At 24.4% G+C, this 12876-nt stretch overlaps 1 protein-coding gene and 1 long non-coding RNA gene across 3 annotated transcripts in view; one reads left to right on the top strand and one right to left on the bottom strand.

Annotated features, from left to right (window-relative positions):
• LOC142232000 (uncharacterized) overlaps window positions 1–12876 on the top strand; it is an 85658-nt gene that overhangs the window by 54794 nt on the left and 17988 nt on the right. The gene's annotated exons all lie outside the window — the stretch shown is intronic.
• The window catches only part of Nt5b (5' nucleotidase B), a 163653-nt gene that overhangs the window by 132816 nt on the left and 17961 nt on the right, over window positions 1–12876 (bottom strand). The window contains exon 1 of one of the 2 annotated variants that reach the window (XM_075302676.1): window positions 6370–6617. The exons of the other annotated variant lie outside the window; for it this stretch is intronic. The gene's annotated coding sequence lies outside the window, so the exon portion shown is untranslated. Of the gene's footprint in view, window positions 1–6369; window positions 6618–12876 lie in introns of those variants that run through there. 2 annotated transcript variants of the gene reach the window in all.

Below are 12876 nucleotides of genomic sequence, written 5' to 3'. Positions count from 1 at the left end.
CCCCATGTGTTTTAGCGGAGAGTTTAACGAGAACATGTCGCTGAATATAACCAATAGACTATTCTCTGCATTATCGATAACCACCAATTTGGTAGCTGAAAATTCACACATAATTTGTACACACTTCTCTACCCACTGAAAAGGATAGTGAAAAAATGGTAGCTAAATAAGCACTAATTTTGCTAGAATGATTTTTATAGTTTTTTATTAAGCCAAATTTATATTTGGACTTTAACTAAATATGTTATTTAGTTTATAAGTAAAATAATTAAGTTATGACTATACAAACAACAAGGAATTATTTTAATATTCGTGGTAAGACGCATTTACTTTCAAATTGGCACTTCTTTTGTCGCTGCATTGTTAGGCGTATGTGTTGTTATGGAGGTCCAATCCTGCTAGAAAGTAAATAAACTGCACCTGAAATTTGAATATAAATATGAAATAAATATAGTTGCTATATAATAGAATTATTACTAATTTTTTACTTACATTTTTCTTTCGTTTTGATTACCCTATGAGAACTCCGTGTCCGACCAAACCATTTGCAACCCAGAGAACAACTAAACAAATTATGAGAAGTGGAATTTTTGTGACGTCTTCGAGCGGGACTTTGCTTATTTTTGTTCAGTAAACCAAACTTCACCTTACGATTATATCATATCTTTTTATGCATTACGCGTAACCACCGAAACTCTATTCCGATCATAAGTGTGTGTTTTTGTTTAGTTTTGCTAGAGACACTATTTTGTACATTACTTTTAGATACCAAAATTAAATGGTCCCTGGATTATACTTTTGAATTTCTCTCTCATTTATTTTCTGTGAGAGAGACAGCGTCTTTCTTATCGATTTCATGCTCAACTGGTAATGCCCAATATAATCTATCGATTATTTAACAGATTACTTTATGGTGCTGAATTGGATGTAATGGAAGGGTACATTATATACATACAGAAAACGGGTCTTTAGTACTTTTTGAACTCATTATTCTATACCATAATAACCTCCTGAACATTGGGAGTGCTTATATAGGTAGGGAAAATGCGACAATAGCTATTTGCCGAACAAGCGGGTGGCTACACTCGAAAAAGTGTTTAGAAGTTCAATGATAAACAAAGTTTACTCTTATTGCTCTGTTTAATGTTTTGTTTGTATATTGAATTGATTTGAGGGCATGGCAAACTTGTTGAACTTGTTCCACTGCTATACACTGGTGGAAAAAAATCTCCATGATATTAAAGAAATTTGTCATTCTAATAGAGCCAACGTAACAATTTCATAAATACAATGATAACATTTATTGGTTATTGTTATGAATTTTAGACTTGAAACTAGTCCAAAAAGTCAACAAATTTAAAGAGGATTTCATTAATTTTAAAGGTTTTTTCAGAAGTTCAGCCAAGTTGACCTTGGTGAAACGGAATTTTCTTTCATGTTAGGATACCCAATTAAAAGATGCATCTCTTACCTATAAGAACGACTTCAAATCGATTTCATTGGAAAGTTTAGGACAAAGAAAAAAGCTTTATGTCAGAGAAATGCGTCTTCTATGCTAAGCAAAATTCGCATTCGTATTTTAAAGACATGTAATCTTTGGCCTCATCACAACATTTTTTTTAGGCATTGCTATTTCTTGGCCTCGTAATGGCGGTTGTTACTAAGACAATATATCCATAATTTTTTTAACTGTCTTATTCTTCCGAGTTCGATTAAAAAGTTAATTGTATCAATTAATTTTTTAATTGAAAATTTAAAAAACTTCAATCAAAAAACTACCAAACAAACAAAAAAAAAAACATTATTTTGCAAAATTTTATTTCTACAAAAAATTATGTCAAAATTTTGTTTCTATAGAAAATGTTGTCAAAATTTTATTTCTCAAAAAAATATTGTCAAAATATTATTTCTATAGAAAATTTTGTCAAAATATTATTTCTATAGCAAAAATATTAGTTCTGTAGAAAATGATGTCAAAATTATATTTCTATAGAAAAAATTTTAAAAATTTTATTTCTATGGACAAATTTGTCAAAATTTCATTTCTATAGAAAATTTTGTCAAAATTTTATTTCTATAGAAAATTTTGTCAAAATTTTATTTCTATAGAAAATTTTTCAAAATTTTATGACTATAGAAAATTCTCTCAAAATTTTATTTCTATAGCAACAATTTTGCCAAATTTTATTTCTAAAGAAAATTTTTCAAAATTTTATAACTATAGAAAATTTTCTCAAAATTTTATTTCTATAGCAACAATTTTGCCAAATTTTATTTCTATAGAAAATTTTTCAAAATTTTATAACTATAGAAAATTTTCTCAAAATTTTATTTCTATAGCAACAATTTTGCCATATTTTATTTCTATAGAAAATTTTGTCATAATTTTATTTTTATAGAAAATTTTCTCAAAATTTTATTTCTATATAAAATTTTGTCAAAATTTTATTTCTATATAATTTTTTGTCAAAATTTTATTTCTATATAAAATTTTGTCAAAATTTTATTGCTAATGAAAATACTGTCAACATTTTATTTCTATAGAAAATTTTGTCAAACTTTTATTTTTATAGAACATTTTTCAAAATTTTATTACTATAGAAAATTTTGTAAAATTTTTATTTCTCTAGAAAATTTTGTCAAAATTTTCAACATTTTATTTCTATGAATTTTTTTTTCTATAGCAACAATTTTGCCAAATTTTATTTCTACAGAAAATTTTTCAAAATTTTATTTCTATAGAAAATTTTGTCAAAATTTTATTTCTATAGAAAATTTTGTCAAAATTTTATTTCTATAGAAAATTTTGTCAAAATTTTATTGCTAATGAAAATATTGTCAAAATTTTATTTCTATAGAAAATTTTTCAAAATTTTTTAACTATAGAAAATTCTCTCCAAATTTTATTTCTATAGCAACAATTTTCCAAATTTTATTTCTATAGAAAATTTTGTCATAATTTTATTTCTATAGAAAATTTTGTCAAAATTTTATTTCTATAGAAAATGTTGTCAACATTTTATTTCTATATAAAATTTTGTAAAAATTTTATTGCTAATGAAAATATTGTCAAAATTTTATTTCTATATAAAATTTTGTCAAAATTTTATTTCTATAGCAACAATTTTGCCAAATTTTTGTCATAAATTTTGTCATAATTTTATTTCTATAGAAAATTTTGTCAAAATTTTATTTCTATAGAAAATGTTGTCAAAATTTTATTTCTATATAAAATTTTGTCAAAATTTTATCGCTAATGAAAATATTGTCAATATTTTATTTCTATATAAAATTTTGTCAAAATTTTATTGCTAATGAAAATACTGTCAATATTTTATTTCTATAGAAATGTTGTCAAACTTTTATTTAGAAAATTTTATTTAGAAAAATTTTCAAAATTTTATTTCTATAGAAAATTTTGTCAAAATTTTATTTCTATATAAAATTTTGTAAAAATTTTATTTATATATAAAATTTTGTCAAAATTTTATTTATATATAAAATTCTGTTAAAATTTTATTGCTACTGAAAATAGTGTCAACATTTTATTTCTATAGAAAATTTTGTCAAAATTTTATTTTTATAGAAAATTTTTCAAAATTTTATTACTATAGAAATTTTGTAAAATTTGTATTTCTCTAGAAAATTTTGTCAAAATTTTCAACATTTTATTTCTATGAAATTTTTTTTTCTATAGCAACAATTTTGCCAAATTTTATTTCTACAGAAAATTTTTCAAAATTTTATAACTATAGAAAATTTTCTCAAAATTTTATTTCTATAGCAACAATTTTGCCAAATTTTATTTCTATAGAAAATTTTGTCATAATTTTATTTCTATAGAAAATTTTATTTATTTTATTTCTATAGAAAATTTTGTCAAAATTTTATTTTTATAGGTAATTTTTCAAAATTATATTACTATAGAAAATTTTGTCAAAATTTTATTTCTATAGAAAATTTTGTCAACATTTTATTTCTATATAAAATTTTGTCAAAATTTTATTTATATATAAAATGTTGTCAAAATTTTTTTGCTAATGAAAATATTGTCAACATTTTATTTCTATAGAAAATTCAAAATTTTATTTCTATGAAAAACTGTTGTCAAAATTTTATTTCTATAGAAAATTATGTCAAAATTTTATTTCTATAGCAAATCGGGAGCCACCGTGGTGCAATGGTTAGCATGCCCGCCGTGCATACACATGGTCGTGCGTTCGATTCCTGCTTCAAAAAGTTTTTCAGCGGTGGATTATCCCACCTCAGTAATGCTGGTGACATTTCTGCGGGTTTCAAAGCTTCTCTTGGTGGTTTCACTGCAATGTGGAACGCCGTTCGGACTCGGCTATAAAAAGGAGGTTCCTTGTCATTGAGCTTAACATGGAATCGGGCAGCACTCAGTGATAAGAGTGCTGCCCTTCTATAGCAAAAATTTTGTCAAAATTTAATTTCTATAGAAAATTTTGTCAAAATTTTATTTCTATAGAAAATTTTGTCAAAATTTTATTTCTATAGAAAATTTTGTCAAAATTGTATTTCTATAGAAAACTTTGTCAAAATTTTATTTCTATAGAAAATTTTGTTAAAATTTTATTTCTGTAGAAAATGTTGTCAAAATTTTATTTCTGTAGAAAATTATGTCAAAATTTTATTTCTATAGCAAAAATGTTGTCAAAATTTTATTTCCATAGAAAATTTCTTCAACATTTTATTTCTATAAAAAATTTTTTCAACATTTTATTTCTATAGAAAATTTTGTCAAAATTTTATTCGTATAGAAAATTTTCTGAAAATGTTATTACTATAGAAATTTTGTCAAAATTTTATTTGTATAGAAAATTTTCTCAAAATTTTAATTCTATAGAAATTTTGTCAAAATTTTATTTCCATAGGAAAATTTTCCATTTTAAAATTTTATATCAAAGATTTTGTTGTTTTGTCAAAATTTTATTTCTATACCAAAATTTTTTCAAAATTTTAGTTTTATAGAAAATTTTGTCAAAATTTTATTTCTATATAACATTTTGTCAAAATTTTATTGCTAATGAAAATATTGTCAAAATTTTATTTCTATATAAAATGTTGTCAAAATTTTATTGCTAATGAAAATACTGTCAACATTTTATTTCTATAGAAAATTTTGTCAAACTTTTATTTTTATAGAAAATTTTTCAAAATTTTATTACTATAGAAAATTTTGTAAAATTTTTATTTCTCTAGAAAATTTTGTCAAAATGTTCAACATTTTATTTCTATGAAATTTTTTCTATACCAAAATTTTTTCAAAATTTTATTTTTATAGAAAATTTTGTACAAAAAAATTGTCAAAATTTGTCAAAATTTTATTTCTATATTATAATTTTTCTCAAAATATTATTTCTACGGAAAATTTTGTCAAATTTTATAACTATAGAAAATTGAGAACATTTTCTATAGTTATAAAATTTGACAAAATTTTATTTCTATACAAAAATTTTGCAAAATTTTTATTTCAAAGCATCGAAAATTCTACCAATCAACCAAACAATAAAAAAATCTACCAATTGTGTTAGATTTCTACCAACAATAGCAACCGTGTTCGAAAATCATAAAACTTTTCATAACTTGAAGTAGGGTGGGAGCCGGTGATATCGGTCTCGTCCAAAATCGGCGACGAGACTTGTCGGTTTCATTCCCTTCTATTGATCATTAAAATTGACACTGAGTTGTGGAAAATTCAATTTAATTCGAATTTGTAATGGTGGTCGACTAAAATCCTACACGCAGAGAGAAATATGATCACCTCAAAGTTGTTTCAAGAGCAAAATCTTGTTTTTTTTTAGATGGGGAACTCTCCGACACTCTTGACCCAAAACACAATTCCCGGTAAACATTTTATGTGAGATGCATAATTTCCAAGATACTAACATGCTGGCGACAAACATTTTATATGTTCACCAACCAAAAATAACATTTTGTTTTTAAAACATATTTGAGATGATCATTTTCTTTCTCTGAGTGTATTAACAGCTGATTTTTGGTTCACATTCAGCTGTTGTTTTTTATTGTATCAGTTGCAAGAAATGATGACTTTCCACATAGCGATTGACATTGAGACCTAAAGAAAATACTTTCACAACAATAATTAACTTTCTTTTAAATTTATTTTTTAGAGTAAACAATCTTTTTCTCAGTGTAGAGAATGCACTTAAAGTTCAGGAAGTTTATACAAATTGCTATTAATTGAAATGGGAACCATGCGAAAACTATGATTTTTTTATGATTTACAGATAACAATGATATGCAGATATTGAACACTTCTTTATATCTATTTATAACTTTGTATGTATGTATGTATATATGCCTGTTACAATTGTTTATATATACCCGAGTGTAAATGTTTTTTAAGGAAATTCCACTGACACACTTTGTTTTTGTTTTCTTTTTTTTTAGATTTGTAGTCTTGTTATTGTTTGTGTTTTTTTTTCTTCTTATGTTTCCTCAATATTTTCTATCAATAATTTCATGAAACATAAATAAGAGAATAGGAATGTCTATAAGAAATTCGTAGATTTTCTGTTTAACTTTTGCTTTAATAGTATGATAATAATGCTCATGTATGGTCAACGTACGGCGTACAACTGATCGTGAGTCAAAGAAATGAAAACAATAACAAAGCAAAGTCTATTAAATGAATGCCAAGTAATCGTATAAACGAGAGTTTTGGGGAGATATTCGTATATACAGAGAGACAGTTAGAGAGTGAGAACCCATATGGTCTTGAAGCTCTTTCTACACCTCGTAGTTATTTAGATAGATTGTGTTTAAACGGGGAGGGGGGCTGGAACTTTACTGAGTCAACCCATTGCAAATGGTTAAGGATGGTGGTGGTGGTTTGTTTGAATTGAGTGTTGTGTGGTGGAGTGAGGATTTTACATATTCTGGAGATATATTTGGTTGTGCTTTTGTTTTTGTATAATTGTTGTTGGCTTTTGTTTATAGCACTACAAACAGAGAGTAATAGAGATGAAAACAAAGAGTTGTTTATTTGATGAAATTTCGACGTAACTTATACGTCTATGACGTAGTAATTGCAGTTTGGTTTTTGTTGTTGTAGTGTTTTACTCTCGCTCTTGAAGTGCTACTTCATAAGAATTGTTTCGTTTGTGTGCATAAGTATCTAACATAACATGAATTGGAAAAAATGAATTACAGTGGCTCAAAAGTCATAATTATAGATTTGAAACTTTGGCAAAGTGATTTGCATCATTTTAATTTTACATTTTTTGGACTTTTGAAAGTGTCTGCGCTTATTTCTAATATGTTTAAATTTTCTAAGAGTTGATTTTTCTGATCCTGCAATTATTGAAAATTTAAGTTTTTTTGATGAAAACACTTTTTATAATGTGCCTATAAACTTTCATATACGGTAAAACAAAACAATTTTTTTTACAGATATGCAATTTTAACCTAAAGACCATTTTAAATTATAACTGATCTACAAACTTTTATCAGTCCACAGATCTGTTTTGAAAATCCTGTTTTTAATGAATAAAGGTTGCCGAAAAAAAATGGTAGATTTTTTTTACTGTTTGGTAGATTGGTAGAATACTTAATGTTTTGTTAGATTTTGCAAAATATTCCACTCCAACTAAAAGAGCTATTTAATTTTTATACCCACCACCATAGAATGGTGACGGGTTTGTCATTCCGTTTGCAACACATCGAAATATCGATTTCCGACTATATAAAGTATATATATTCTTGATCAGAGAGAAATTCCAATACGATATAAGCATGTCCGTCTGTCTGTCTGTTGTAATCTAGCTACAGCCTTCAATAATGCCGCTATCGTCCTGAAATTTGGCACAGCTTTCTTTTTCTGTTTGCAGGCAGGTCAAGTTCGAAGATGTGCTGTATCGGTCCAAGTTTTGATGGGAGCCACCGTGGTGCAATGGTTAGCATGCCCGCCTTGCATACACAAGGTCGTGGGTTCGATTCCTGCTTCGACCAAACACCAAAAATTTTTCAGCGGTGGGTTACCCCACCTCAGTAATGCTGGTGACATTTCTGAGAGTTTCAAAGCTTCTCTAAGTGGTTTCACTGTAATGTGGAACGCCGTTCGGACTCGGCTATAAAAAGGAGGTCCCTTGTCATTGAGCTTAACATGGAATCGGGCAGCACTCAGTGATAAGAGAGAAGTTCACCAATGTGGTATCACAATGGGCTGAATGGTCTAAGTGAGCCTGATACATCGGGCTGCCACCTAACCTAAGTTTTGATACTTAGGTTAGGTTACTGACCTCCCGATTTGGGATCTTGGGCTTATAAAAACCGAAGTTTTTTTTATCTAATTTGGACCATAAAAAGCTGTGTCGACAATGGTAGCCCCCATATAGACTGGTCTCCCGATCTTCTACAATTCGTGGTTTTTACCCAATTTGTCTGAAATTGGAATTCTAGAGGTATTTGAGGAAAATTGTGAGTGTTGGTCCATGTTTTGGTATAACCTCCATATAGACCTGACACCCGAATTTATTTCTTGGACTTCTTGAATCCGGCTAACGACAAATAGGTCAGCCGAATATGGTGTGTGTCGACCCATGTTTTGATATAGCTCTCACATAGACCGATCTCCCGGTATAACTTCTTGGCTTCTAGAAACAATAGTTTTTATCCCGAAAATATAAATGTACTGGTATTTTAGACCCTAAAAAAAGTGTATGGCATTTATTTTTACCGGTCCATTTGGTAAGGCATCTATATAGATCGATTGCACTTCTTGAGGGTACAGCCAAAGAAAAAATATTTTCCTCCGAAATGAAATTTTAGACAAAAGAAATTCGTTTAGAGCATTTTCGATAAGCGATTCAACGACTGTCTCTAAAATTTGTGTCAAAAGGAAACTTTGCTGGTCGAAAATTTTGTTCCTTAGAAAAGAAAACTCGTCTCTCAGTGTATATCATGAAAATTGCTTCAAAGTGAAAGTAAAATTTACAGATTTTGCTCCTCGTAATCATTTAAATAATGTCGGTAAAAATCGACAGATTTAAAATTTCAAATCAAGGCGCTATTTCATCATTTACACGATATGTTAATGATTTTTCTAAAAATCAAACAATATTAGTTCTTATAAATCCTGAATCTGATCTAGTCTTCATAGGTAAAATCTTTAAATCTATCTTCGGGAAGTGTACTGATTGAACTGATTTGCTTGGGAGAATATTTGTCATCAAATCCCCTGAAATTCAATTTATTATCAACCCGGCACGACGAAGAGTTTTCAAAGTAAACTATTATATTTGATTCATGGTGGTGAGTATTTAAGAACTTACTGCTGTATATACTTGTTTTATAGAACTATTGACAAAATTTTCTATAAAAATAGAATTTTGACAAAATTTTCTATAGGAATAAAATTTTGATTAAATATTTTATAGAAACAAAATTTTGACAAAATTTTCTATAGAAATAAAATTTTGACAAAATAGTCTATAGAAATGAAATTTCGACAAAATTTTCTATAGAAATAACATTTTGACAACATTTTCGATAGAAATAAAATTTTGACGAAATTTTCTATAGAAATAAATTTTTGACAAAATTTTCTATAGAAATAAAATGTTGACAAAATTTTCTATAGAAATAAAATTGTGACAAAATTTTCTATAGAAATAAAATTTTGATAAAATTTTCTATATAAATGAAATTTCGACAAAATTTTCTATAGAAATAAAATTTTGACAAAAATTTTTATATAATAAAATTTTTACGAAATTTGCTATAGAAAACGACAAAATTTTCTATAGAAATAAAATTTTGGCTAATTATCTACAGAAATAAAATTTTTACGAAATGTGTTATAGAAATAAAATGTTGACAAAATCTTCTATAGAAATAAAAATTTTACAAAATTTTCTATAGAAATGAAATTTTCCACAGAAATAAAATTTTGACAAAATTTTCTATAGAAATGAAATTTTCCACAGAAATAAAATTTTAACAAAATCTTCTATAGAAATAAAATTTGACAAAACTTTCTATAGAAATGAAATTTTGACAAAATTATCTATAGAAATTAAATTTCGACAAAATTTTCTATAGAAATAAAATTTTTACGAAATTTGCTATAGAAATAAAATTTTTACAAAATATTCTATAGAAATAAAATGTTGACAAAATCTTATATAGAAATAAAATTTTAACAAAATTTTCTATAGGAATAAAATTTTGACAACATTTTCTGTAGAAATAAAATTTTGACAAAATTTCTATAGAAATAAAATTTTTATGAATTTGTTACAGAAATAAAATGTTGACAAAATCTTCTATAGAAATAAAATGTTGACAAAATTTTCTATAGAAATAAAAGTTTGACAACATTTTCTACAGAAATGAAATTTTGACAAAATTTTCTGTAGAAATAAAATTTTAACAAAATTTTCTATAGAAATGAAATTTCGACAATATTTGCTATAGAAATAACATTTTTAAAACATTGTGTAGAAATAAAATTTTGACAAAATCTTCTATAGAAATAAAATGTTGACCAAATCCTATCTAGAAATAAAATTTTGACAAAGTTTTCTATAGAAATAGAATTTTTACAAAATTTTGTATAGAAATAAAATTTTGACAAAATTTTCTACAGGAATACACTTTTGACAAAATTTTCTATAGAAATGAAATTTAGACAAAATTTTCTGTAGAAATAAAATTTTGACAAAATTTTCTACAGAAATAAAATTTTTACAAAATTTTCTATAGAAATGAAATTTCGACAAAATTTTCCATAGAAATAAAATTTTGACAAAATTCTCGATAGAAATAAAATGTTGACGAAATTTTCTATAAAAAAAAAATTTTGAGAAAATTTTCTATAGAAATTAAATTTTTACGAAATTTGTTATAGAAATAAAATGTTGACAAAATCTTCTATAGAAATAATTTTTTGACGAAATTTTTATAAAATAGAATTGTGAGAAAATTTTTTTAGAAATAACATTTTTACGAAATTTGCTATAGAAATAAAATGTTGACAAAATTTTCGATAGAAATAAAATTTTGACGAAATTTTCGATAGAAATAAAATTTTGACGAAATTTTCTATAAAAATAAAATGTTGACAAAATTTGCTATAGAAATAAAATTTTGACAAAATCTTCTATAGAAATAAAATTTTGACTAAATTTTCGAAAGAAATAAATTTTTGATAAAATGTTCTACAGAAATAAAAGTTTTGGAAAATTTTCAATAGAATAACATTTTGGCAAAATCATCTATACAAATAAAATTTTTACGAAATTAGCTATAGAAAACGACAAAATTTTCTATAGAAATAAAATTTTGACAAATTATCTATAGAAATAAAATTTTTACGAAATCTTCTATACAAATAAAATGTTGACAAAATCTTCTATAAAAATGAAATTTTGACAAAATTTTCTATATGAATAAATTTTTGACAAAATTTTGTATAGAAATAAAATTTTGACAAAATTTTCCATAGAAATAAAATTTTGACAAAAATTTTGACGAAATTTTCTATAAAAATAAATTTTTGATAAAATTTTCTACAGAAATAAAATTTTTACGAAATTTGTCACAAAAATTAGATGTTGAAAAATTCTTCTATAGAAATAAAATGTTGACAAAATTTTCTATAGAAATAAAAGATTGACAAAATTTTCTGTAGAAATAAAATTTTGACAAAATTTTCTATAGGAATAAATTTTTGACAACATTTTCGATAGAAATAAAATTGTGACGAAATTTTCTATAAAATAAATTTTGAGAAAATTTTCTATAGAAATAAAATTTTTACGAAATTTGCTATAGAAATAAAAGTTTGACAAAATTTTCTATAGAAATAAAATATTGACAAAATTTTCTATAGAAATAAAATGTTGACAAAATGTTCTATAGAAATAAAATTTTTACAAAATTTTCTATAGAAAAAAAAGTTTGACAACATTTTCTATAGAAATGAAATTTTGACAAAATTTTCTGTAGAAATAAAATTTTGAAAAAATTTTCTACAGAAATAAAATTTTGACAAAATCTTCTACAGAAATAAATTTTTGACAAAATTTTCTATAAAAATGAAATTTTCACAAAATTTTCTATAGAAATGAAATTTCGACAATATTTTCTATTGAAATAAAATTTTTAAAACATTTTATAGAAATAAAATTTTGACGAAATTTGCTATAGAAATAAAATTTTCACAAAATCTTCTATAGAAATAAAATATTGACCAAATCTTATATAGAAATAAAATTTTGACAAAATTTTCTATAGAAATAAAATTTTGACAAAATTTTCTATAGAAATAAAATTTTGACAAAGTTTTCTATAGAAATAAAATTTGTACGAAATTTGTTACAGAAATAAAATGTTGACAAAATCTTCTATAGAAATAAAATGTTGACAAAATTTTCTATAGAAATAAAAGTTTGACAACATTTTCTATAAAATAAAATTTTGACAAAATTTTCTATTGGAATACAATTTTAACCAAATTTTCTATAGAAATAAAATTTTGACAAAATTTTCTATAAAAATAAAATTTTAACAAAATTTTCTACAGGAATAAGATTTTAGCAAAATTTTTACGAAATATTCTATAAAAATAAGATTTTGACAAAATCTACAGAAATAGAATTTTTACAAAATTTTCAATAGGAATAGAGTTTTGACAACATTTCCTATAAAAATAAAATTTTAACCAAATATTCTATAGAAATAAAATTGTGACAAAATTTTGTATAGAAATAAAATTTTGACAAAATTTTCCATAGAAATAAAATTTTGACAAAATTTTTTATAGAAATGAAATTTTAACAAAATTATAGGAATAAAATTTTGTCAAAATATTATAGAAATAAAAGTGAC

Source organism: Haematobia irritans, chromosome 3 (assembly GCF_050003625.1).
Source record: "Haematobia irritans isolate KBUSLIRL chromosome 3, ASM5000362v1, whole genome shotgun sequence".
In the NCBI taxonomy this organism is placed as follows: Eukaryota; Metazoa; Arthropoda; class Insecta; order Diptera; family Muscidae; genus Haematobia; species Haematobia irritans.
This window is presented reverse-complemented; position numbering and strand designations above follow the sequence as displayed.